General features: G+C 41.5%; 1 protein-coding gene across 1 annotated transcript in view; it reads left to right on the plus strand.

Annotated features, from left to right (window-relative positions):
* WWOX (WW domain containing oxidoreductase) overlaps positions 1-26,563 on the plus strand; it is a gene marked incomplete at its 3' end in the record, with an annotated part of 459,260 nt that overhangs the window by 328,920 nt on the left and 103,777 nt on the right. The window lies entirely within an intron of this gene.

Consider the following 26,563-nt stretch of genomic DNA (forward strand, 5'->3'; position numbering starts at 1 on the left):
ATTGAAATGGTCCTTTTAATGTCATCTTTAATTTAATCAGGTAATGTCATCAAAATAACATTTACTCTATTACTGCAAATTCACTGCATTATTAGCTAGTGTAACTAGACAAAAAAGACAGTATGAACCCCCATGGAAATATATGCTTGGAGTAAAAATGGCTACAGTTCACAGAAGCTCTGTATTTAATGTGCAGTTTCAAAGCACTCTCTATGGAAAGCTTTTATGATTCTGAAATAATTTAAAAACACATTTTGATAGAACCTATAGCACCTACCAGCTTTCTCTAATTTTGCAAGTTATCATTCCTTTGCACAATTTTGAAGTTGAACAAGACATCTAACACAATTGCAGAAATAGTCTTTTAAGTCTACCACCATTTAAACGAGTGAGACTTGGGTGAGTATTTGTATCCAGGAATTTGAAGTCAATGAACTTCAGTGTATAGAACAGGTTGCATTGTAATTTGATGTCATTTTTTAAAGTGAGCTCAGAGGAAGCATAGATTTAGATTTGAGTTTGTGTCCCTGAAAAATAAACTATAGTGTGGGGGAAGGAAGAGTTTCTGTAATGAGAATAACCTTACTCCCAGTCTTGCGCATGTAGGTGTTGCCAGCCTGAGTGTTCAATAGTCTCAGCTTCCACCTTTGAACACCCGGAGAAGAATTCTGTATAAACCACCCCAGAAAACACAACAAAGCGTTTCTCAGCTCAAAACCGACACTTGGAATTACACCAGGAAACAAATTAGCGAAGTCTCTGAGGTCCAGCTACTCAGATGTGCTGTATCAGAAGTGCCACTTAGCCGTAACACAACTGACGTTTACATGGGGTTTCTTAAGATAATCTGATGAAAAGCATGTTGTGGCAGCAATCCATTATTGAGGAGAGCAATTGTCATCCTAAAGAAAGAGACCAAAACAAAACACGCTTTTTCCTCCCCATTAAAAACGATGGCAGTCACTGCATTCAGGCTGAGCACAGGCATTGTCGTGTTGTACAATGGTTCATTCGGAGAACAGCCGTGCACAGACTGTACCACATTGCCACTGTGCTACCTGCCCAGCTGAAATCTTCTTGGGACACCGAGTTAATTCTTTCCAGCTTTAAAAATGTGCACAACTATGCGGATATAAAATAGGGAGCCAATTCTGTTGATCAGAAAGCAGAATCGTCTAACCATCTATGAAGTCCTGTCACCTCCGCTGCCAAGCAGGAGGGGCTTTCCTGCAAAAAGAAGCGGAAGATCCTGTGTACATACAATGAGATGAACCTAATCACAGTGGCAAGCTGGTATAAAATTGGTGTGATCCATCAAGAAAAAGAATAAATGTCTGGGATGTGGTGGCTAGGAACAGTTACGGAACCCTCAGCAGTGCAAAACCTGGTTTTACCTGATTGTCTTCAATCCAACATAGATGTCGTCAATTTTCTGCGCGTTATGACATTCTAGTGAACACTAAGAAAATGTAGTCTGCACATCACATTTTGACCAAATATGCACTTTAAATGTGCTTGTTTATGCAAAAGAGAAACATTCTTGTGTGTTGGTAGTTTCTGATCACTTTCCGATGTCGGTAGTCCAGATTAGCACACAAGTAACTGGCCTGTAAATTTTCCCCTCTCTCTTCCTCTCTCTGTTTTTTTTAATGCATTATTGCTTTGCGAGGGGAAATTGTATTTCTGGATTCCCCTGCACCGTGGCAAGCTTGACCCTTTTCACTTAGGCTACCAAAGCAGAAAGTCACGAGTTCCCATGTAGCGGGAATGGTTTGGCTTTGGGTCTGTGTGGCTGGACACTCTTTACGCGTCCGTTCAGGCATTGTAGCCTGGTGTTCATACAGTTTCTCACAAGCCTATTGATTATTTTATTCTCTTATAGGTGAAAATTAGTGGTTTTCCTGATAGTATTTGCCAGAATAATATGGTTCACTTTAGGTGTCTTTTAGGAGAAGTTGATCTAATTTAGTCTGGTTATGCAGCAAATAAATACAAGGGAGCAGAAGCATTATAATTTTCTGTTCTGTTTCCATAGAAGAAAAAACATATACTGCATACTTCGTATCTGCGTGTTTCATCAAGGACAAATATGCTTTTCTGGCATATTTAATAACTTAAAATTATATGATACAGTATAATGAAACTCATATTGCATAATGTCTGAAACCTGCAACTTAAGTCATTTCATCTTTTCAACTCTAGCGTTCTGGTTTATCAGAAAGGAAATGGTGGGGAGTTCCTAACAGTGTTTGCCTATTGCTGTATTAGTACAAATATACCAGATATTTTTTGAAGCAGCTGGTGCAAAGTGAGGGGAGGAAAAGAAATCCCTGAGTGTGCATAGAGGATTCGAGCTATTTTACTGTCCTTACTTGGGTAAGAGAAGTAGCTTCTTTATTTAACTATTATTTCTCTTTTCCAAATAAATATGAGCTACTTCTAAATAGGGTGATGATAGCAGGTGGTCTCTCAAGCAGAAATTATTTTCAAGCTGACAAGTATACTGAGCACAGTATAACTACATGTATTTCAGGAAAACATCATGCACGTCTGTTTAAGGATTCATTAACGTGGTATAGATTAAGCCCATTGAAGATGGCACAGATTGTTTCATTTTATTACATTCAATTGGATTGGATGTGTGCCATTTGCAAAGAGCAATATTACCACAAAAAAAAAAGAGGAGTCTGGCACATTTGTCACACAATATTCCCCCATTGAGAATGAACTGTTTCCGAACATCAAAAGGTAAAAATCTGTTCTTCCCTCACCCTCTGCCGTATTAACTGCAAGGAAATATGACTGCACATCTTGTTATCGAGTGTTTGAGTAGCGCGTTTCTTGCACCTGAAATCGCCTGGTTTAGTCTAATAGGGAGACCTTTGCGTTCTCCATGGTGCCGAGATTTGAGTTCATCAACCTGCTGACACGCGGCTTCCCCGGATCCCGGAGCTGGTCCCGCTCAGGGCTCTCGGTCCCCAGAGCCTCCCTGGGTCGGGCATTGGTGGCCACGTAGCCGGGCCGGGGAGCCCTGGGCGAGCGGCGGCCGCCCCGCTGCCGGCCACGGGAAACAGCTGCTGCCGAGCAGGGAGCGTGCGCGCACAAAGAGCCACATTGACATTCATATAATGTTGCTGTTTATAACACGAATACTTTAGACATCTGGTTAAAGTCTACTGGTAGAAATGAATGGGAGCTTTCCCAAGACGGGGCTTATGAAGCTTTATCTGTTACATGAGCGCTGCAGATTGTAAAGATATGTCTTAATCAGCTATCGCTTGTGTCTTTAATATTAGTCAGTAGCAAAACTCAAAAAAAAAAAAAAGTACGTGGGAAATGGTGACATAACCAATGAAAAAGTAGAGGGATAAAAGGAGAAGTGTGTATATATATTCTAAACATTATATTTATTATATATAATATAAAACATATATATATTTATATATATTAAACATATTATAATACCACTTTTCATTCTATACCCTTAAAAAGACCTTGTAGTGTGTGTGTCGGGGGGGAACAGAACAAAAGCAAATTTGCTGTCATTGGCTCGTATCTAAGCGTTCCATTTTAAATGAAATGGTAGCGGTGTTGCAGCATATCCCATGTTGCGTTTTCTATTTCTGCTGCAGAATCCATTTAAATATATTTTTACCCCATCCGTTTTGGATTAATCCACCATATTTTTCATGAGCTCAGGCTCGCACACGTTTATGCTTTATATTATTAGCATTTGTTGTGCTGGTTTATTTCACATTGTGATTCTGGTAGGGGGAAGGTTTAAGTTTAATTAATGGGAAATTAAGAACAGGTTCATTTACTAAGCCTGTCCTCTGAACTGAAGTCTAGCAGTCAGGATGGAGTAGCTTTAGTTTTTCCATCAGTGGAAGTTACCGATTCTGTAAGTGAATAATTGTCAAAAAGCAGAGGTAGGGCACGAAGCGCTTGCTCCACAGTGTATTTTCAATGGGGTGCAATGAAGAGTTAATTTATTTTCTTTTACTTTTGTATTTGTTGGTGGTGCAGTTGGGACTCAGCTGTTGTTTCCTCTGGGATTAAACAGCTGTCAGCATTGTTAATGACTTCAAATTCATGCATTAAAATTCTCTCATTCCTCTCCATATAAAATGTGGATGTGGAAAGCGCTGCCATATCCCCCTTTGTGAAGGAATGAAAATCCAAGGAAAGATAACAGGACTTATTACAAAACCACAGAGCGGAGCTTCTGTTGATGGAATCTCGTAATGAGTAATTAAGCTACTTTGCAGAAGTCAGCGCTGTCACGTTTGCAGTTGGGTATTTCCATTCCCCCGTGGATACAGCTGGGAAAAGGCTACGAAGGTGACGAAAAGAGAGAAAAATAGAATTGTTCTAGAAATATCATCTTGGTGAAACTTGGAGGTTTCAATGCAAAGGTGGCTCTGAAAAATCAGCCTGCAGAAACAACCTGGCTGATGTAAAAGAGAATCCTTTCAAACACTCATAACCGATACTGTCTGATAAACACCAAAAAAAGAGGGTTTATTACGGTACGGTCTCACGAAGATGTGACGATGGCAGCTTTATTTCTGGGATAGGGTGCTGGCTTTTCTTTTCTCTTTCCCTGAGCCTTTTAGTCTCTAAATGGAAGTTTTCAACCCTGAGTCTTCACTTCTGTAGTTCTGAAAATCCATTATGGGAAGCTTGCAGCCTTTTGAGGGGAAATTATCATTTCAGGGGAGGCAAAGGATTGATACAGATTTCTTACTGTAAAGTTCAAAACATTACTCATGCTTTTAAACTGATGTATAATTCTTATGCCCCTAAGAACTCCAATTATTAAAAATAGTCCTGAATTTTCACTAGTTGGAATTTGCCTGTTCTCTCTTTAGTTCCTTTATATGTTTTTTATGGTTTGTTAAGCAATTAACTTACTTGTTAACTTTCTTCTTTCAAGTAGCTTTGTTTTTTTTAGAGGCAAAAAAAATGAAGCAGCAAGAGCAGTTTTCTGAATGTCTTTATCCTATTTCCAAGAAGTGGGTTTTGTGCAGAAGTACCCTAGTTTTTCTTTAATATCCCCATAAGTCAGCTGTTACAGTGGAAATCAAATTATATTAAGCCCAATGAACAAACCAGCCTGCTAACAAAATGAATTTATAAAGTAGTTTATTGAATTCAGTAAAATACACTGAAATATATAGGAATAAAACAGCTAATTGAATAACCAGCTTCCAGATCAGATGGTGAAATATGAGTATCTAATGAGTCAAATTAATACACATGTTAACTGAATAATATGCTGTGCCTTCTCAGAAACGATCTCCGTGTAAAGCTTGAGTTTATTTTTTCAAGGCCACATATCTTGAAAATATTCCAGCTTATTAGCAGAGACATGGGTGGACGTGAAGGCACAATTTATTTTGATTTGTTGAAACATTAACAATGTACTAAGCACCCCACTGTATTGAATAATACACATGAACGTGGCATCTATTATAAGACGGGTTTGTTTAAAATCCCGATGTTCAGTGAGACCCCTGCATGACTCCCAAATTCAGTCAAGTGTTGCGCTGGTCGTGTCAAGTGTCTTTTTGTAGTTAATTTAATCATGGTTGGCCCAGAAATGGAGCTGTGAAGCTCCGCAGTGGTAATTTATGTGTCCTTTTTCATCGTGACTGAAAATGTGCCCTTCTGGAACTAATGCTCACTAGTCTTATCATTAATGTGTAGTAATACCTTGTAAAAATATTTTTCCATTAGCTTCTATTTTCATGAGAGGAAGAACAAATGAAATAAATGGGAGAGCAATATGCCTGTGTTTACGTGAACTGTAAGCGGGCCTCGCAGGTTTTGAAGTGCATTGTGTTCCAGGAGATGAAGGCTCGTGCCACAAGCCGTGAGCACCATTCAGTCCTCTGGATAATTATCTGCTTTGAAACCGAAGGGCTGGAAGGGATGCTCCGGGAACGGTGACAGAAAGAAGTGCTTTAATTCTGGGAGCACACAGCTGATCCCTCCTTACAGTCAAGGTGCTCTCGCTCCGGATGTGTCACAGTGTCATCTTTTTTAAAATCCTGGATGAATAAAGACAAGAAAGTCTGGGGGTTGATAGGGTATAGTAGGAAAATTTGACAGTAACATCTACAACCAAGAAACCATAAAGGATTGTAACCCAGGGGGCGAAGAAGAGGTTACGAGTGTTTTCTTTGGCCATCGCAGTTGAAGGTTTTCTCTTTCCAAGTTTTACTGCCTCTAAAAATGGCCAGTTATAAAACGCCTTGTCGGCACGGGGGGGCTGCAGCCCTGATCTCGGTGCTTGGCTGCAGGAAGGTGCTCTCAATGTTGTGTCGCAAACACACTGAGACGTGGGAGTGCGAGTCCATGCTGGCCAGTGCTTAGAAGGATGCTGATGGTCTTTAGCTTCCCCATTCGATTCACCCCGTAACAAAATCTTAGACTCCGATGAAAGTTTTTCATGAGCTGGTGTCCTTTCTTGAGTAGCTCAAGTGCTAAAGCCTTCTACGGTTAACTCTTTACCAAAACGGTCTTGAATCATGACTTGGAAAAGACCAAATGCTCTGGAAATAATTTGATTTCTTTATAGCCTTGGGTGGGGGGGAGTGGTGGGATGGGCAGAAAAGAAAGCCAAACATATCTTGATTGTCTAAACTGGTGCAATTCATGTCAAACTTTAGGACATTCTGAGTAGCTATTTGCTTTGGCAATAGGAAGACCTAGAACCCCTTCTGCTTTGTAGACAAGTAAAATGGGAGTATGACCTGTGGTCTTTGTGGCATATGTATGATGAGGCAGCCTAAAGTATAGGGAGATGACTTCCAAATGCTTTCGCATCCAGTCACTAAGCCCACTTGAAAAACCAGTCGCCAAAAATTGCACTTTGTCAGACGTAGCCTATTAATTAGAGGAATAAGTCTAGGAAAAGAATATTCACAAACACCTGTATAACTGTCAATTATTTTTTCCTCATGCTTAACAAGAGCATTCCTATGCGTGGGAGCATACTCAGCTCAGGTATATGTATTTCTTCTTGGCGGATAATATAGTAGTTGCAAATCTTTCATTATCTCAAAGACCTGTATTACTCTGAAAAATGTATATTTAAAAAGATGCTGGCAGTAACTGCTGCTGACAACCAGCCCGATTTGAAATAGACTCCCTCTGTGGCACCGTGTAGGAAAGGCTCCCTACATTGATCTATGGATTTTTCATTTGCTTTCAAATAGTTCTACTTGTGTGTCTGCAAAGAGCGAATAAGCAAAGTTTGAATCAGTTTGACTTTGAAAGCGTGATTCTGAGCAATTACCTTGGGAAAATATACCTCCTTCCGACTAAATAGATCTGTCAGAAAGAGCCCCAGTACAGTGTGCTGCTGCTCAGGTACACGTGTGCGCTGGTAAACCGGACCCAGCCAATTAAACATCAAAATGTTGGCTGCATTCAGTTCACAGGAAGACTTATGTAAGTTCATTTTCATAGCGCGCGTATGTGTCTTTAGACTTTAACTGACAGATTCCCACAGTGAATAGACATGGGAGTTATCAATTATATGGTTAGCTGTGCGCTGCAATTGTAATGCTCTGTGGCTTTCTGACAGAAGCAGCCAGAAAGCGAGAGAAGTGGAATAATTTGGGTTCAGCAAGACTCTTAATATTTCACTCTCGGCTCCTGAAATCATTGTGAGAAGGTGGAGAAAATGGTCATTTTAAGCCTGACCATCGCAATTTTTTTCCTGTTCAGACATGTGAAATTCTAATGACTGTTTCACCCCAAAGTGTGAACCACAGTGTGCTGAGATGGGCTGTTCGGGGGGTTCAGTAATTCGTAGCCTAATAGTAGTTTGAACCATTCACCTCTAAGAGCACTGAGTAACTTTTATCTAATTACCTCCAAAGTACTTTACACAACAGCGAGCAGTATCTACAAATCCATGTGATCTGTTAGAAAATAGCCGCTGTATCCACTTGTTAAATCACGTCCATGCTCCAAAGGCAGCCTTGACTTGTTATGTGCGAGTCTGAGTGACTTTGATTACTGCTGTTTTCTGTCCTCCTGTGTGTCAATTTGGCAGGACGTTTATGTTCGTTAAACGTTTGCAGTTTCCACAGCAGCATGTAATGTACTACTGCTTCCCAGCCATCGCCCGTGTGTTGCTCTGCTCCGGACAAGGAACCCATGTCTAGTCTGGTCAGGATGGCCATCAAAGCCATTACACTTGTTAAGCAAACTAGGCAAGAACCGAAAGCACCAATTTCTGAGCGACAGTTTCTGTATCTGTCACATAATCTTTCCTCCCACTGTGGGCAATTCTTAGAATTCAGGAAAAATAAGTAAATAAGCCAAGTGTGCAGCAGACTGCAGCGACTCAGAAATGGGATGCAAAGGTTTGGAGCATCATCACGATGGATCCCCTTTGCACAGCACTCTGTCTGCAGTCAGGTCCCTCTGCAGTGCTTGCAGATCCCTGGCTGTTGTACCTTGCGGTTTGGTGTTGTCAATGCCCTTGTGGATGTTCCTGAATGGATCTGTTGTTGTCGTTTGGGTTTGGTTGTTGTCGTTTGGGTGGGTTTTTTGTTTGTTTGTTTTTGCTGAAAGTGAACTCAGCCTGCTTATCAAGGTTCCTAAGCAAAAAAAAGCACAGGTTAAGCAAGTTACAACATTTCTAGGAATTCTGCCATACTTGTTTTGTACAGCGCTGTATGCTGGTATGCGTGTAGGCAATAAACAGACTGCAACTTCAGACTGGTAAAATGCAATTGTATCGGTGGATAATCATATTTTTAGTACTATAATAGGAAACCACATTATATTAAATACGAAATTAATGCTTTCATCTGAAACTAGGTGTCAATATATTTCTCCTAGAGATCGTGGTAGAAGGGACCCCTGTGTCTGAAGGGCTACTAACATTTTGGTTCTGGTTGTGATTTAAAACCCCCAGGCTCCTGAATTGAAAACCTGTGATTACTCTGACGATCTGCTCTCCTGTTATTGTTCAGATTTGGAACTTAAAATTACTGAGAATCTTGTAGAATTTTTGGCCATTGGACTTAAAGCTAATCCTAAACTGTCCCTAACCTCACGTGGATCTAAACATTGATTCTTCTACTGGTTTCTAATTTTCATGTTCAAAAAAGTGCAGCAGTTTTCCATTTTCCTGAGTTTGTTTCACAACATCTCTTTGTAATATGGCACAGTCTCCTTGGGGTGAGTCTGACTTGTGAAAAATACTAAAAGGAGTTTATGTGCCATATAATAGAAGTATATACAAAGGTTATGTAAGCACATAGGGAAATACCTAAAGCCACGTCTTAACACACCGAAATCTGAGTATCGGGATCTCGTGATCCAACCCCACCAGCGAATTGGAGGTGACCCAGAGAAAGTGCAGGTGTCGAGGTTTAGGTGTCAGGTCTTTGCTTTTATTTTAGTGTTCTTATTCCAAGATGTTATTCTCTGCCATCTATATATTTAGATTATGTTTTTCTGGTGCTTATATTATTAGAAATTTGGCTGCTAGCCTTTTCTGGAGCTTTTTGTTTGGTCCCCTCACCCCATCACTGATGAATGTGCCAGAAGGGCACCCAGTGCCCTTACTCCAGCCTATTGATACACAAAGGGAGGAGCGGCTGGGGCGGCAGGATGGCGTGAGAAACCTGTCTTTATCTGCTCCCATCCTAGGAAAATGGAGCTTGGTATTATCATTACAGGAGCTGGAGTATTAATGGACTCTCCTTATATCTCAGATGAAAGATTCTTTTAGGTGTTCAGTCCTTCTTATCACACAGCGGTATTTACCATCCCCTACTCTTTTGGGGAATCTCGTAGCTTCTGTAACCTCTACAACTCATAGTGGGAGCGGGGAGGAGAATAAATATTTGGCTTCCTAGTCCTCCATCTGGAGACCCACAAATAGCCTGGATTTACCACAACAACTTGCATAGCTTTAATTTTTAGCTTATGAAAGACCTTTCAGTAAGAGACACATCTCCCGAGAGCTGCCCAATGAGCAGCTCACTCGCTGCCTATTTGCTGATGATTTTTCTCTCCACTCCCCCTTCCTAATTTTTTAATATAAATGCACATTTCCCCCTCCTTTTGGGGCAGAAATGTAATTTTTGTAGAGAGTGATGTCTGTTCAAATGACACATTTTCTAGGCATTACATTTGATAATTTCAGAGAGATACCAGAGTTACCTCCTAGCAATGAGTTAATGCGACAAAGGAGAAGGGGTTTGTTTGCAGGAAGCGGAGGATAACTGTGCCTAAACTTTACTATTGGTGGTGGTGGAGGGGGTGAACGGGAGGCACAGAAAATTGCTTTTTATAATTAAAAAGGGAATCTCAGATGTTTTATATCTTGAATATTTACAATAAAACCTTCGAGTGCTTGTCAAGAGGGTAATGTGTCATTAGCAGGAGCCTTTGCCTCTCTTCTCCTCTCGGACATGACAGTGCAGCCGGATAAGAGAAGAGTAATTATAGTTCAGCAGGGCTGCCAGGTGTGATAAATGAGTAATCAGCACACAGGAGCCCCAGTCCTCAAAGGAGGACTATTACAGCCTTATCAGCTGCAGGCCCGGGCGTGCGGCGGCTCCGCGCTGAGCCCGCGGCCGGCCCGGCGCTGCTCCCCGCGGCTCCCGCCCGCCGCTCGGCGCTCCCCGCTCCTCGGCCGCCCTTTGTGCGGGTGCGGGCGCCGGGGGAGGCAGCGGGAGGCAGGAATAAAGGGAAGAGCAGCGCTTCTCGCGTTTGCCTTTTGCTGATGTTTACAAGAAACGCCGCCCGGCTCTCCAGGTGAGATGCTGCGCTTGTGCATTTATGGCTTCCCGTGACAAGGGCTTGCGAGAAGCCGGGCTCCTGTCTGCGCTATTTTGTTCCCCTCCTGGCGGCCCCGACCTCTGTGTGTGCGAGCGCCGGTGTGTTTGCGGCTTCTGCTGCACCGGGGCAGAGCTTCCACAAACCAGCCTGGAGATAATCAGCTTCCTGATGATTCCACAGCCTCATTAACGTCGGATCACAAGCGCTAAATGCAGCTCTGGCCGTTTGCACCTCGTTCTGGTGACGTGATTCATCTGTTTATTATTGCTGGCAATGGTCGCATAGCAGAATTGAGTAAACAGTTTGATTAAAATTAATCAAAACCCAATTCAACCAATCAGTGGAACATTGATCCTCTACTTATTTATTTCCTTAAGTTCAGTGCTACCAATGGCAGCGCTGGAATAGGAATATTTTAAAAAATAATTCTTGTGAAAAAGAGAACATGCTCAGCCTATAATAAATTGTTATTAAGGAAAAGGACACAGCGTGCCTTGGAAAAACTGGAGGGCCAACACTTTTGATGCAAGGTTATTTTTACAATAGTTGCGTTTTTATCGGTTGATGTATTTTAACTGGAGCCCTGACAATAGTCACCAAAAAATTATTGCTCCAGCATGGAGCTACTTATCTGACAAATGCAATGTGAGTGGTCTTGTTCTTATCAATGAGATCAGATTTCAAACAAATGAGTACGAGGAGCGAGGCGTTGCTTTGTGAACAGATAACCTTGCAGGCATGAACTCGCAAACCTGAATAAAAGGATGTCTCTATGAAATAATCTGTGCATAAGTGCAATCAGGTCAGATTGTAATAGACAGCGGGGGGTGGAATCAAAAGGGGGAAAAACTCATTTCATCACAGTTAATGGCAAGGAAAAGAAGGCAAGGAAGGACTTTCTTTGGAGCGGAGCTGTTGCGACAAAGAGCAGGGCTGCAGCGTGTCATGCACCATTTGCTGTTGCACTAGCGCTCTTTTCAAGAGCTGTGAAGCCATTATTGTAATGTGAAAAAAGTAGAAAGAAATACTCCCTCCTGGTCACTGGAAGGGCAAATGAGGTGCAGGCTTTTTTTTTTTTCCTCTTGGCTTTTTTTTTCCCCTCCTGCACTATTTGTGCAGGGAGGTTTCTAGATTCCCCCTGGTAAAGCTCCGCTGGGATGCAGGAAAGATCACAGTGCCCTTATAAACAACACTTCTTGGCTCTGTTTGCCTTCTTTTGTGACTTTGCTGCCTGCAAAGGAGATAGGAGTACCAGAGGCCCAATCCCAGTGAACATTTGCCCTGCTTTTGTCTTTCAAGAAGCAGAACCTTTAGAATATTTTCTAGCGAAAGTTTTGCTCTATGTTTCTGTGGTTTGCATTTTAAATTAAAAAAAAAAAAGGCAAAGTACATTTCTGTATGGTAAAGTTATCTAGTGGTGATAGTAAATCCAATAGGCTGTGGATTTTGTGTGTGTTATTAAAAAAGAGAGGAGAAAGAATCCTTTGTTCATTGGCATAATGCAATGCTGTCTCTGAACAGTTCTAATTTGCAAACCAAGTACTTTGTAAAATGCGGAAAGCTGGTTATAACTTGAAGGCTGAATAAAATCGGTCATCTTAGAACTGAAAGATAAATATAGATGTAAAATAGTGCCACAAATGTCTTTCAAGCAAGAAAAATAAATAAATAATAGCTTTCAGAACTGGCTCGTTCTTGTATAGTTTATGGGTAAAGCAAGATTACACATACAGCCCTGCAGCCGATTCCCAGGACTGCTAAAGTGTGAAGAACAGGAGTGACATTCTAGTCTTCAATAAATCACTATAAAAATGTTTATGAACCCTGCAATTTACTGTCTTTTAAATGCAAATTGAAAGGGGCATCATCGCAAGTGTAAAGGAGACCCGCAGTGGCCTAAAGGAATTATAAAATGTTGCAAAAGGCTTCTGAAATTGTGTGATCTTAAATGGTTCTATTTTAAAAAATGAGTTCCCATTTATACTTCTGTGACAGCTTTGTTAATTCATTAAAGAGCTCTCTCTGAATTGCAGGAAGGTGTTTATGAGCACTGTGCTTCACAGAAGCTGTTCGCAGACTTGCAAGGGATTGCAGTTGAATTTGACAGGCGCTGAAGTTTGCTGCTCGCATACCAGTGGGATGGAAGGCCATGGGGGTTCCGAAATGTGCCAAGCAGTGACCTTGTCTGACCAAATATTGGTAAAGTAGCGAAGATGTCCTGCCTCTGCCCAGCTCTGCCGTGCAGCCGGCTGCTCTGAAACTCCTCAATGGGTTAGGTAAATGTGGCCCATTGCTGGAGGAACAGTTCGGCATCCCTCAGCCCAGCGGTGACGAAGGACAAGTTGACTGAAATCTGAATCACCTTTCTGTGCTGCAGCTACGCTCTCTCCAGCTGAAATGAACTCATTTCCACTTGCGCATTTTGCATTTTATCCAGAAAGCATCCCTCTTTGTGCAAGCAGATCCAATCCTGATAAATTAAGCATTAGGAGTTTTAATCAGTTGGATGGGCTGCTTGCTTTTTTTTTAATTGATTGGTAAATTTTGAGGATTCTTTTTTTTTTTAGCTAAGAGCCATGATTTTCTGCATTTGGGAAATGTAACTGCCACCAAATTGAATTTTTAAAAAAATAAAATATTCAATGAGACAGTGTGGGATATGAATGTGTACAGTTGGAACCCTATAGTTGTTTGCATAGCTCAGAACCCTCCACAGGATACTTCATCACTTCTATTTAATTTCATGACATAAATAACCACGATGGGCTCACGCGACATTCAGGCCATGTATGAGGGGGCATAGCGCATCGTTTGTAAGTGTATCATCATCTGCTGCCAATAATATTTCTTCTGGCTTCCCAATCATTATATTCCTTAAGAAAAAAGGTGTGGGTGTTGGATTTCTGGCAACCCTTAAGTTAAATATGCTGCTTTGGCACTAAGCGGTAATGTAGCTGTCAGAAATGGTTGGAGAACGGGCTGTTGGGCTCAGAGTTGGTGCAACATCTGCTTGTCTGGCCCGGGCAGCTTCTCAGCACACACGCAATGGAGGATCTTTGTAACCAGAACTGTGTAAATAAATCAATTCCAAGGGTGTGGGTATTTGCATGACTCCTCCCGTGGAAAGTGATACTGCTTGGCTTTATCACATTGGAGACTTCTAACCACTAAATAGAACAGTCATAGTTTACAACTCAATCGCACCCTTGATGTGTTACTGCTCATTTTGTTGTCATGCAAAACCACTGAAGCACTGTACCTTTTCCAACAGCCGTATATTTGCGAGGTTATCTTTTTCGTAACTACGTTTAATATGTAGGTATCATTTATTGGCAGGATTAAATCTGTTGTAATCCAGTGGTTTTAGAAGAATCAAGTCCTCTCTGCTGTTAGAGCGCTCGCTGCCTCACCTGCTGTTTCAGACCTGCTTGTGCCATGTGCTTACAAGGGTCAGGACTTTGTCTTGCGTTGGTCTGATCCAGAATTAGCTCTGTTTGTGTCCCCGTGGCCATAGCATCTGCTTATGTGTGCGCAAAGTTAAGGGAACAAAGCTGTGGATGTGCAGAATGTTGTGCATGAATGCAGGACCAAGTCTTGTTTCCTGGGGTTTGGAGAGGGCAGGAGCATGTTTTGCTTTTCAGTAATATTCCATGCTCGCTTTTATCTGATCATATTAGTTCATTGTTTAGAGCTTTCGAAGAGCTGAGCCTAATCCCCAAGAAAATGGCTCATCTCTTCATCTTTGCATTGCTAATACACCCATTATCAATGCCATCTTGGCAACAAATGTAGTTGTTTAGGAGCTGTACTATGTATCCATAATCTCACAAGCTTGAAACTTATGCAAAACCCTCAGAAATCACATCTATGTTCCTTCAACACCGGGAAGGATCAAAGCCTCACCTCTGCACAAAGACTTTCAGTAGCACTGAATCAAATGGCTTGTCACTGTCTGCACAACTGCAGGCGCGATGGAGAGTCAAATGGCGACAGTGATTTGTTAACGAGGGAGCATTAACGCAGAGCTGTTAAAGTCTTTCTTGAGGATAAGACTTCATTTCTGTATTTTAAGTGAAGTGTGTTTTAATGTCCTCATCAGCAAAGGGAGGAATGGCGTGTCTGTCCTGTGGTTCCTGAAGGCGAGGGTAGGTGGTACCTTTGCCATGCCATGGTTAGCCTTGGCGCGTTGTACCGCAGCCTGGACCAACGGGAGTGTTTATGCAAAAGCAGATGAATCAGATTTTCAGGTTAATAACATACATGGAGTGGAGCAGAAGACTTTGCAATGTTAAAGGTAAAGAGCTTGACACAGTGTCCCACTGGGACAATGCAGAAAATTATCCTTTTTCTGTTGTGGTGGAAAATACTTCCTGTGTTCATCTGTCCTAGAAAATATACTTAATAGTTGTCATCTAGATCTACCTGTCTAACATGGTTTATTTCAGAATATATTAGTCCAGTCCTGTCAGCGCTCTATGTATTTCCAGGTGGGGAGGATCTAAGAAGCCACGTTTGGCCCTGTTAGTGAGAGGAAGATGCTGTGACCACTTGTACATTTTACTGGTGTCCTGTATGTAAGGCTTGTTCCTGGCTGAGCATTGGCAATGAGCAACTAGACTGGAGACCCAAAAACAATTCTCATGCCCAAAACCAAACAGAAGGAAGATTCAGAGCACAGGCTTTCCTCTTTGCTCCCATCCTCCCCCTAGGATGAGCAAAGTTGCTAAAACAATGCTGATAATGAGGCTTGACCTTCCTGTTGCCTTCAACCTCTATTTACAAACCATCCACATTAAAAAAACCTTGAACTCCACCCAAGGGATTTGAACTTGGAAACTGTTAAACTTCTAAATATGATGTAGTTTCTGGCATGATTTCCTAGTCCTTATACTTCTCCGATCTTTCAGCTTACAATAGCACTTGGGCCAAAATACAGCGATCTGCCGGCACCAAGTCATCGTCCCTTCCTCCTGGATTCCTGGTCCCCTTCCTCCCCAGCTGCCCATGGGTCCCAGGGCATGTATGGGTGGGTTCTGCTTTACCCATAACAAGCACCACATAAATGATACGTGGACTACAAGGGGGAAGAGCAGCTACTGGATTTGGCTTGCTGGGAGTGGGCAAGGACTTAGGGGCAGACTGCCTTTAACGTCAGCATGTGTTTGGATGGAACAATCCAGAACATAGTCCTCAAGTCAGCTGCTGTTTCAGAAATGTAGTTCTTGTTCTGGAATTCCTACCAGGGTAACATATTTCCTTTTGTTTAGTTACCCCAGGTCTTTGGGACCACATCTTCAAATTCTGTCCAAAATGGCCTTTGCCTTTTAAGGTACTCAAGCTCATTTCTGCATGTGTGTAGGCTGAAACCACGCTTTTATTTGCTCTCTGTGGATGTTTATGAGTTCCTGGCATTATTCATAAGTATAGGGTTTTGCCCCTCTGTCCTTGGGCCAGAATTTCCCTCCTGCTATAAATTTGCAGAGCACTATGTATCATTTCCCTCCTGGCTGCCACCCTATACCTTGTAAGTGATTGTACTCCAGTGGGGAAGTGATTTGTATGTATATTTTTATAAAACACTTTGGGATCCTTGGGGAAGAAAGTTGTTATACAAATGTATTTCCCAGGGGAAAGTAGTGGAAATCTCATTACTTGGAACATACAGCATATTTAAAAGTAGGTTTGACAAAACATTAGAAAATAAAGGAAACAATCCCGAACTGGCATTGGGATGGACTAAATGATCTACCAGATGTTTTCCATCCCTGAAGTTTGTCTCAGGATTTTATTTAGTGCATTGGAAAAAGGGCATGAGGAATGCTGAAGCCATGCACATATAAAATATCCTTCAGCAACGCTGTGGCTTATTTTAATATAGCCTTTAGCAAAACACTGTGGTTTGCTTACTCGCTGATTTATTTTAGGTAGTTCAAAATATTTCTATTAGTGATCTCTTTGAATTACTTTAGGTGGTGCGATGGATTTGTAGCAAAACACAGCATGTAACTCGAGTGTACTCTCTGAAGCCAGATATTGGTGCCAAGCAAAATTTGTATGTGTAGCTTCTGTTTTAAGCAATTATATGGTGTGTAATACAGAGCAGAGAAATTAAGTAGAAGTACATTTTGCCCTAAGGGATTACTCTAGCTGTTGGATTTATTTTAAACAAGTTTGGTCCCTCATACAGTAAGGTTCCTGTAATAAATCACTTATGTAATAATCTACAGTATATTGGCTAAAATAACAGAAAAAAAGTCAACTGAAAACGAATGGTACAAGTAAAGGTGTGCTGTGGCAAGGAAGGGTGCTTATGTGTTGGAGAAAAGTCATTAAACAGTAGTTGAGGACTCTACCAAATAGAAGTCGTTCTGTAGCTGGGCTCAATGACTTCACTGCAGTAAACTACTTATGTAATAAACTGCATGGATGTCGCTGGAGAATAACCAAAACCATCCATCTGAACCATTTATCAGCTTACATAAATGAATGGTGATCTTCTCTCTGAAGGGAAAAATTGTAAAAACACATCAAGAATGTCCATGCAGAGATGTTATGAAATGAAACTAGTGTGGTCACTGAAGGATAAGCCATTTTTGAGCATGGAGAAAGGACAGTCTTCTGGTACTTCGGCTTTTAGAAGTTAGTTATAGGCTTCAGCCAAGTTGCTCCTATTTAAAAGGAAATCAGAAGTGTACAGTGAATAAGAGTCTTACCTAATTGCCGTATAAATTGGCCAAATGGTTTTCAAGACCACTTATTTTTAAGAAGTCTTGTTTTGACTGCCATAGCTAAGATATAGTATTGTATTCATTTATATGATATAATAAGATGACAGCTACAACCAATCAAGCTGCATCACTGTTCAATATGTCAGCTCCTTTCAACAGACCTGATTTCCAGAATAACCTTTTCCTCCAGACATTTGTTTTCCTTTGATTTTAGTGATGAGACCCAAAGGGATTTACTTTGGAACACTTGTGACTTCCAGCTTTCTGAAGCCATAAACAAGGGAGGAGGAGTGGCAAATCTCACAAACAACTAAATTGAAATGAAAATTCCAATCTGTCATTTGCGAACTCTTAAGAACTGGTAGCATTTTTTTTAAAGAAGAATTAAGTAGTTATGAGAACATGGCAACGTTCAGTAGTGCCTTTTGTAATAATTTGCTTCTTGTTCGTGAACTTCCACTTCTTCTACTCATAATTACTTGGAGACCACCCATGTTGTAGACTTCCAGGTAGCTATTAGAAATGGCTTTCGTTAATACTGAGTTGACCAGTAATCAGGATTTTCCTTCCTATCATTGACTCTGCTGAGGAAGTCCAGTCCCTTTGATTTAACTCTTCTTGGTGTGTTTGACAATAAAGGGAACAATTGATAAAGAAACCCCTTTATGAGCACTAATTTCAAGAAGAGGAAATGTGCAAACACTGCTTTGAAATGGGTCACCTTTACATCAAAGGTGATTTCTGGCCAAAGTGTCATCAGAAGCAGTTTTTGAAGGACTTGCCCTTTCCAACCCATTCCATTCTGACTCGTGCAGTGTGGAAAACAAAACGCAAATCCTCCTGTTACTGAAAGAAAATTCACAGTCCCCACAATTAAGGGGAACCACTATGAATGACAGTGTTCTTATTTTGTCCATGAGAAGTCCAATATCCTTCCAATATCCAAACATCAATGTTCAGCTTGCGAGCATTGAATAATGAGCTGTATTATGGAACAGGCAACAAAACAGTTGGTAGGTTCTACTTTAGTTGAGTCAGGGAGAATAGAAATGAAATGTCATTGCCTTTCCCATGGAAGCTATTTCTGCTTCCTTCAACACTCACCTTTTCTATGAGTATGGGAAGGACGTTATTGAGACCAGGCAGCATATCTGCATATTCTCATAACCATAAACATGTATTTTTTTCCATTTGTGCTGCGATGTTCTCCATTCATATTATAAGTGGCAAAAGCTTTTAGCTGTGATTGGGCCCAGTCCTCAGCGGACAAGAACCAAGTGTATCACATGGCATTTATTAATCTAAAAAAGTTGTCTTTCAAAACATATCTAAAAACATATGGGAGTTATGCGAAGCAAAGCAATTGCAAGTTCATTTGTTATTTCAACAAGCTCATTTCTTATGATTTCAGTTGTATAATAGATGCGGAACTGTTTGCAGGTTGTTGGTTGTCATATATTTTTCATTTGGTTCCTTGGGTTAAAGAAACGAATGACTGGAAGGTAGCATCCCCTCAGAGGAATGGACAGTGTTACATGATCTGTAGGGTTTTTCCTTCCCTTCTCATTCTTTTGTTGGCTGGCATGTGATACGCTTTTCAGGCAGTAATTTAGAGCCTGTCATTTCCCCGGTGGTCACTGGGGATGGAGCGATCATCTGACATGCCGCTCTTGGCGTTGGGGATGGAGCGATCGTCTGGCGTGCCGCTCTTGGCGTTGGCGATGGAGCGCTCGTCGGACGTGCCGCTCTTGGCGTTGGCGATGGAGCGCTCGTCGGACGTGCCGCTCTTGGCGTTGGCGATGGAGCGCTCGTCTGGCGTGCCGCTCTTGGCGTTGGCGATGGAGCGCTCGTCGGACGTGCCGCTCTTGGCGTTGGCGATGGAGCAATCGTCGGACGTGCCGCTCTTGGCGTTGGGGATGGAGCGCTCGTCTGGCGTGCCGCTCTTGGCGTTGGGGATGGAGCGCTCGTCTGACGTGCCGCTCTTGGCGTTTGGGGTTCCTGGCTGGCAAAGGTGTCGATCTCTATCTGGGAAGGCGTGTGCAGGGTTAGTGAATCACTGTGCTACGTCAAGCACGAAAGATTTTCAGCAGCTTCCTGGGTAATCCTTTACTAGCTATTGCTCTGTTGTGGCCCACCCATTACGTTAGTTACTCCTACAATGGATTTATGAAGTATTATTTGTACAGAAGATACTTATTCTTCAACAGTTCAATATACGCATTTCTCCAAAGCATGTTGTCTGTTCTATCAGTGCTCCCTAAGGAGGAAAAATACACCACATATTGCTTATCATTTTTAGTTTTATTTTGTGTTGTACTTTTAGTTTGCATATGCTATCTCCAGCCTTTTCCATGTTGAGCAGCTGAATAATGTTGTAAGCTGAGGCCTAAGCTATGGTTGATATGGGTTGCTTTTCTACAGACAACAAAACACTCCTACCTGACGAGCTGCTGTTCCTACTTCTGAGAGCATCAGGAGGGAATAAATAGATATGAACTTTAAACAATTAGACATATAATAGAATGGGTAGCTGTGTAAAGGATGATGCCACCATTGCCTACCTTTGGGGATCTGGTGGCATTAGATCCCAAAAGTTTTGCAAAGGAAGATGTTTTTGACCTTCACGCTGGTAGCTAGTGGTGATTTGTCCGTGGCAAAGCTATATTTTCATGTGAATTTTATTTATGTTACTAAAAAGAAACTTTACAAAATATGCAGTACATATATTTTAACCTTAAAATCCTTTTTTCATTGCTGCCATTAACTGAAATTTAAAATAATGCAGGTCAATATGATGGATTGAGTGCTGTATTAATTACATTCTATCCAAAAGGAAAGAACTCAGGAGGTCAGGCTTGTTAAATGGAGAGAGAATGAGAGAAACTCACCTGGGGCTGGTTCTGAAATGGGAGCTGAGTGGGTTCCGTGTGCACTGGGGGCGTTTGGGGCAGGGGGGGCGTGGGGCGCAGGCACAGACAGGTCCATGCTCGGTGTTCGGGATGGGAGCGCTGGCTGCTCCGGCTCCTGCCATAATTGCACAACAACCACAGCCCAGCCCCAGGGCTGAAGTGGGAGCAGACGCCTTTTTTCTTCCCAGAAGAAATTCTAGTTAGTTGGATTTTGGGTAAGAGGGATGCAATTATCACCTTGTCTGTGAATCTGGACAGGATTACTTTTTTCTTTCTCGGTTGTGCCTCTCAGAAAAAAAAAGAGTAGGTAAAAACGGTAAATTAACAGTTTATAGCCTGGATTATAGCGGTTGGATTTTTGATAAATGTCTTTGGTTTGGTGGTTTTCTGCGCACAGGAGAGCGCGACTGCATCGTTCCTGCCTGGCGTGCTTTGCCGTAGGCAGTGAAGCTGAGCTGACGATTCGGTGGCTTTTGTGAGGAATACCTGGTCAAAAATATTTATTGTGTGCTCTGTGATGACTTCTTTTAGAAAAGACTGAATGTGAAAAGGCAAAAAGTAGCTTGATATATCCTCGCCAGCGCATATGACACACCGTTGAGTTGACTTTCCTAGGAGACATCCAATGTTTCATTACCTTGTAGTCTTCAGGGCTGTGTTTGAGGCAGTTTAGATGTTTCACTGCCTCTTTATTTATTTTTAAAGGGTGTCAAAAATCTCTTATTTTCCACATATTTCTTTTCCTTTTTAAAAGAGTGTCAGAAATACCATATTTCCCGCACACGCTCTAAACCCATGGCCCAGGGTGGCCTGCCATATCTCTGTGCCGTATCTGTCAGCTGCGCTGGAGCTGACATGATGTACTTCAGTAATGCGGATGATTTAAGACGTGAACAACCATCCATTAAAAGGGGAACTGAGCTACTGGGGTTAGCGTTTTAAGTCAGGCTCTGAATCAGAGCAAAAGCAAATCGAAGCTTGAAAATAGCTGAAGGAAACTATGGGAGCTAAGTGCCCAAACAGCAGGTGTCATGAAGCATCAACCGAGCTTACAACCCAGTTCTTGAAAAGTTGTCCAGGGAGTCCTGTTTCACTGCTTCATGGATGGACGTATAAAACAGAGAGAACAGCAGCTGTGCAAAGAAAAATAACAACCTGATAATCAGGCTCCTGTTGGCATTAAGTAGTTGTGAGAGTCCAGTGCTTGGGTATCATAACTACAATGTAATGTGAAATATCCCTCTGTGGCAACATAAAATTCCTCCCATCTTTAGGAAGGGCACAGGAGAGAGCTCTCCTGATCTTCTGGTGATATCTAGTACCATTACTATATTTTTTAATCCTAATCCAGACACACTTATAGACTCCTGTATTACTTAGGCATCTGTGCCTATGTGGCTAAATTACAGTTTGATTGCCATTTACATATAATATTTATATATATATAGCTGAACCTTTATGACAACAAAACATGCAGTTAAAGGACTGACACTCTTACAAAACCATTATCGACCGATATATTGTCTCTTCTGTCCCACTAGAGTGGAGGCTTCCTAGTAATGCTCACAACAAAAGTGCTCTGAAAGGATGCATCTTAAAATTGCCTCATTGCTGATACTTTCAGTTTTGTTTCCCCATGCTACAACCCAGCGTTTGTGTAACTTACACTGTGAGTAATCTGAACACCTGTGGAAATTCATGTCTATAACTACCTTTGAGCTGGGAATAATTTTTTCACCCTGAAATTTATTCTTCAGTGCAAAATATACATTGCAATGACATAAAAATGGCAGAGAAGAGTGGAAGAGTAAGAATGCTTTTGAACTGAAGTCTCTGACTTGAGTAGTTCCAGGACTTGGGCAAAAAGTATGTGCTGGCCTAATGAGTGAGTCATATCATATCAGGAGAACAACCATGTCTCTGCACTTTATAGAATTGGGAGGGCCGTGTGATATCTAGTTAGAATTGTCATGTGAATATCATCTCTATTCCACTTCACCTGCCCTATTCTGTCAGGCTCCCGAGTTACAAAGCAATGAAATCGCGTAAAAGAGGCTCAGAATCACTTATTTCAAATGATACAAACTTGATCTTTAAATCTACTAGGATTATTTTTTATATTTTAGCTGCTAAGTTTGTGTCACAATAGAGCTGAGGAAGAGAAAGCAAGATGGTTATCAGAATTGTGTGATATTAACTTCCATTACTTCACAACCTGCTGTGAGCAGAAAGGCTTAGATGTAAAAGCAAACAAATCCCTGCCAAGAGGGAAGGTGTTCCGAATACGCAGGGTGGGGGTGGTATCAGAAAAAGTGCCAGTTTGGAGAGGGGGAACCTGTGTGCAGGCTGTGCTGTAATGACTATTGAATGACTGTTTGCTATGTGCTGTAATGAGTGACTATTTGTCTGCAAGTCACTTTGTACAAAACGAAAATATTTTCTTTCTAGAAGTTAATGCTAAACAAACCAACAAACCCACAATGAAACACATGAACAACAACAAACCTGATTCTTTTTCTCTCCCGTTGAGGATCAAATATTTTATCAAGTCACCATGTTCTGGAAAACACAAGGACCTGATAGTCAAAGGTACAAGTGCCTATTGCCTTCAAAATGTTTAAATTAATTGTAAGTATTCAGGACTGTTGGAAACAGTGTCCTTGTTCATACAGTAAGCAATACGAAATATTGCCGTGTCTGTTTCAGGAGAGCCCACGTGGTATGTACGTACATATAGGTCTCATACAGATACATCTGTAAACGCTCATTGGGAATGTTGAAATGCCTGGAACCAAAGAGGGAAGATTTTGTTTCACGGGCATCTGGGCCAACTCAATCATAGGTCTTGGGACTTTTGCGTCGAGGCCGGAGGTTTCCTCCTCCTTCACTAGAAACTGTACTTAGAGCTGGAGAAGAGCCAACCTGAGAAGAGTGATGAAAGAAAAGGGAAAACCTCCGCTCTATAAGCGGATGCCATTTACTCTGCACAGAGGGCACTTTGGGAAGTTAGAAGAGTGAAAACTGTAACCTTTTAATAACAGAAAACAAGAATGTGGGCCTTCGCATCGTCTGTTTAACTCAGGAGATCTTGGAAATTGTATTCTAAAATAGACTATTTAACACTGAAAGATAAAAATTGGTGCAAAAAACGTAATATAGAATGCTGCGTAAAAATGTATTATGTTATACTTCCATATAAATGTTACACTGGAAAATCTTGGAGAGAGGTAGCCTGCCCTTTAAACTTTTAGGCATTTGTGGCCTTAATTATGCATTTCACCAAGATTTTGCGTATTTAATATTTCCTTTTAGAGCTTTCAAGAGTCTCAATTATTAATTCCACAGAGGATTTATAGGTCCTCTGAATATCCCTTAAGTATAAAGATTGTAGACTCATCAAATACTGTTTTCCTCCTTTAAATTTTCACGATTTCTATATCAAATAGGCAACTGCAGTTTTAGAGTTGCAAGTGGAATATTTATCGCTTGGGTTTCTCTGCCTTTCCAAACAGAAGCAAATCCTCCTGAAATCTGTATCATCCGATATGGTTACAGAATGCAGAGAATTGATCTCTGATTCACGAGAACCAGGTTTTCATATTGCATGGCCAGAACAATAGCATCTCACCTAAAGACGCTATTTATAAAGTGAACTACCTCGGATGGAGAACAGTGTTAACCAGAAGCCCATGAATAAGTCATGGAGCCTAATTTTCTGTTATTACAGCCATTGTTTAAAAATGCATGTCTACCCAGGACTTTGTAATGATTTTTTATTACTTAAAAAAACTTTTACAGTTCTTTTTTTCTCCTCAGTTATTTCATTACTTCTTCATTAGCTTTGCTCTCCTCCAGTGTTTGTAGGGCTTCCCAAAACCAACCAGCAAAAAAAGAAAAGTTAAATTGCCCCTGAGACTATCAGTGCTTTAGATATTTTTATGCTTCCTTCTTCAAATGCTTTCACCATGTTATGCTTTGGCATCCATAGCAAAACCCATTAGCTGTGACAGGTTAAGATGCCTCTGCAGACTTCACCACAAAGGAACTGAGTCAGTGCCAACCATTATTGCTTACAGCATGCCACACCATCTCTCAAATGCAGCCGAATCTTTAACTGTGCTCTTAACTTTCTGGTCCTGTGAGGGCAGCTACTCTAATGACTCTTTTCAGTTGTTTGGTAGAGAATTTTCAGTCCTGGCTATACCATGATTTCGGTGCATCAAGGACATTCCTCATCCATTCAGCAGGTCCTTTATCCACAGCACATACGGAATTGTTGTAGGTTTAGAGAGTGCTCATAGATGAAAGACACAATATACTAATGAAATTTCACTGAGTTTGGTAACTCCACAAGCAATATGACCCATCTCGTACTTCCTACATATCTTTGTACTACCGATGAAGCTGCTAACCAGTCCTCTCTGGCATTGCTAAGTGGGCCCCAGACTTCACAGAATCCCAGACTGGTTGAGTTGCAGGGACCTCTGGAGATCATCTAGTCCAACCCACCGGCTACAGCAGGTTCACCAGAGCAGATCACACAGGAAGGTGTCCAAGTGGGTTGGAATGTCTGCAGAGAAGGAGACTCCACAACCCCCTGGGCAGCCTGGGCCAGGCTCTGCCACCCTTGAAGTAAAGAAATTTCTCTTCATATTCAGATGTGCTCCTGTGCTTCAGTCTGTGCCCATTGCCCCTCGTCCTATCGCTGGGCACCACTGAAAGTTAAAAAAGGTGCGTGAATATTATTATCCTCATTTTAAAGAGGGGTCAGATGAGCCATAGGAAAACTAAGTGGTCAGAGGTGAAGCAGAGACAGGGCTGGAAACAGAACAGGTTCACTCCTCCTGAATCCCCATACAGTTCCCTCGTCCATTGAAACATCACTTTTCTGAGGCATCTCCTTTTGAATGCCTCCTTGCAAAGTTGTTTTTTTTTAATTTCCTTAAAGTGAATATTCATTTTGAGAATAACTGACTACAGAGACTCGGCTCACCCTTCTGCGGTTCCTTCTCGTAGCGCTGAGGATCTGTTTGCAGAGGCCTTTCCGTATTGCCGTTGTTGCTCCTCTGCAGAGCACCAGGCGCTTTTGGTTGGAAGCTCAGCGCCACCGCGTCCCGCTCTGCGGGGCTGTGCCCGTGGAGGTGCCAGCTGCCGCTGGAGAGCTGCGATCTCAATCAAGTCTGGAGAGCATGAAACGTGCCGCATTTTCCTAGTGTGCTCTGTTCCCTGAATAACATGGAAAGCTAATTAACGTGAACTGGCAAATGGGTTGCAGTATGTGCCAGTTCAGCAGTGCCGAGTCCTCCTTAGCGTTCTCTTTGCTTCCATCCACCACAATAAATCCAGACTATGTTCTGAAACATCCAGTTGAAAAATATCCTTACTTTTAGTGTTGCATAACTTATGTTTTGACACATGGTGTGAAATCCTGATACGGGGCTCCCCACAAACCACTGCAGAATTAAAAGAAGAACAAGAATTAGGTTATGATGTCACTTGTCCAATTCAGAATTTTGTCAAATATGTAATAGATTGGATTTCCTCTTTTGGGAAGGTAATTTTTAATTATCCATCGTGCTAATATAATTAACTGCCTTCACAACTCGGCTTCTAACATACTCACATTGCTAAAAATCCGGTTAATTTTAATTCCATTTTTCAAGTCCAACAGTGCTCTGTTACCTGCCATTAAGGGATTATTTAGTAGCTTTAAAATTATATTGCTGGTATTAAATTCCTGGATGTAGGCCCTGGAGTTTTAAGATGGACAAACCAAGCTGAAATTCATTAACATTTTAAGAATTACTATAATTATTACAAATTTTAAATTGCTACTTTGTTTTTTTAAAAATACTTATTTTTGGCTATTTTATAGCTACAGCTCTTACCCAAGCCTGATAAATATCTATAAAGAAAGGAGAAGCTGTGCTAAAAGGAGGAGGAATGAAAGAGTTTCCACAGACATTTGTAAAGCTGAGACTCTCAGGAGGCTGATACTTTGACTCTCCAAATGAGCATCACGAACAATTGTTATACAAAATGAAATCTACTGTCTATTTCTGAAATGCTGTTCAGCCCAAGAGGTATTTCTTGCAGGTCTTGAACCACTGC

The sequence above is a fragment of the Nesoenas mayeri genome (genome assembly GCF_963082525.1).
Source record: "Nesoenas mayeri genome assembly, chromosome: 12".
Taxonomy (NCBI): Eukaryota; Metazoa; Chordata; class Aves; order Columbiformes; family Columbidae; genus Nesoenas; species Nesoenas mayeri.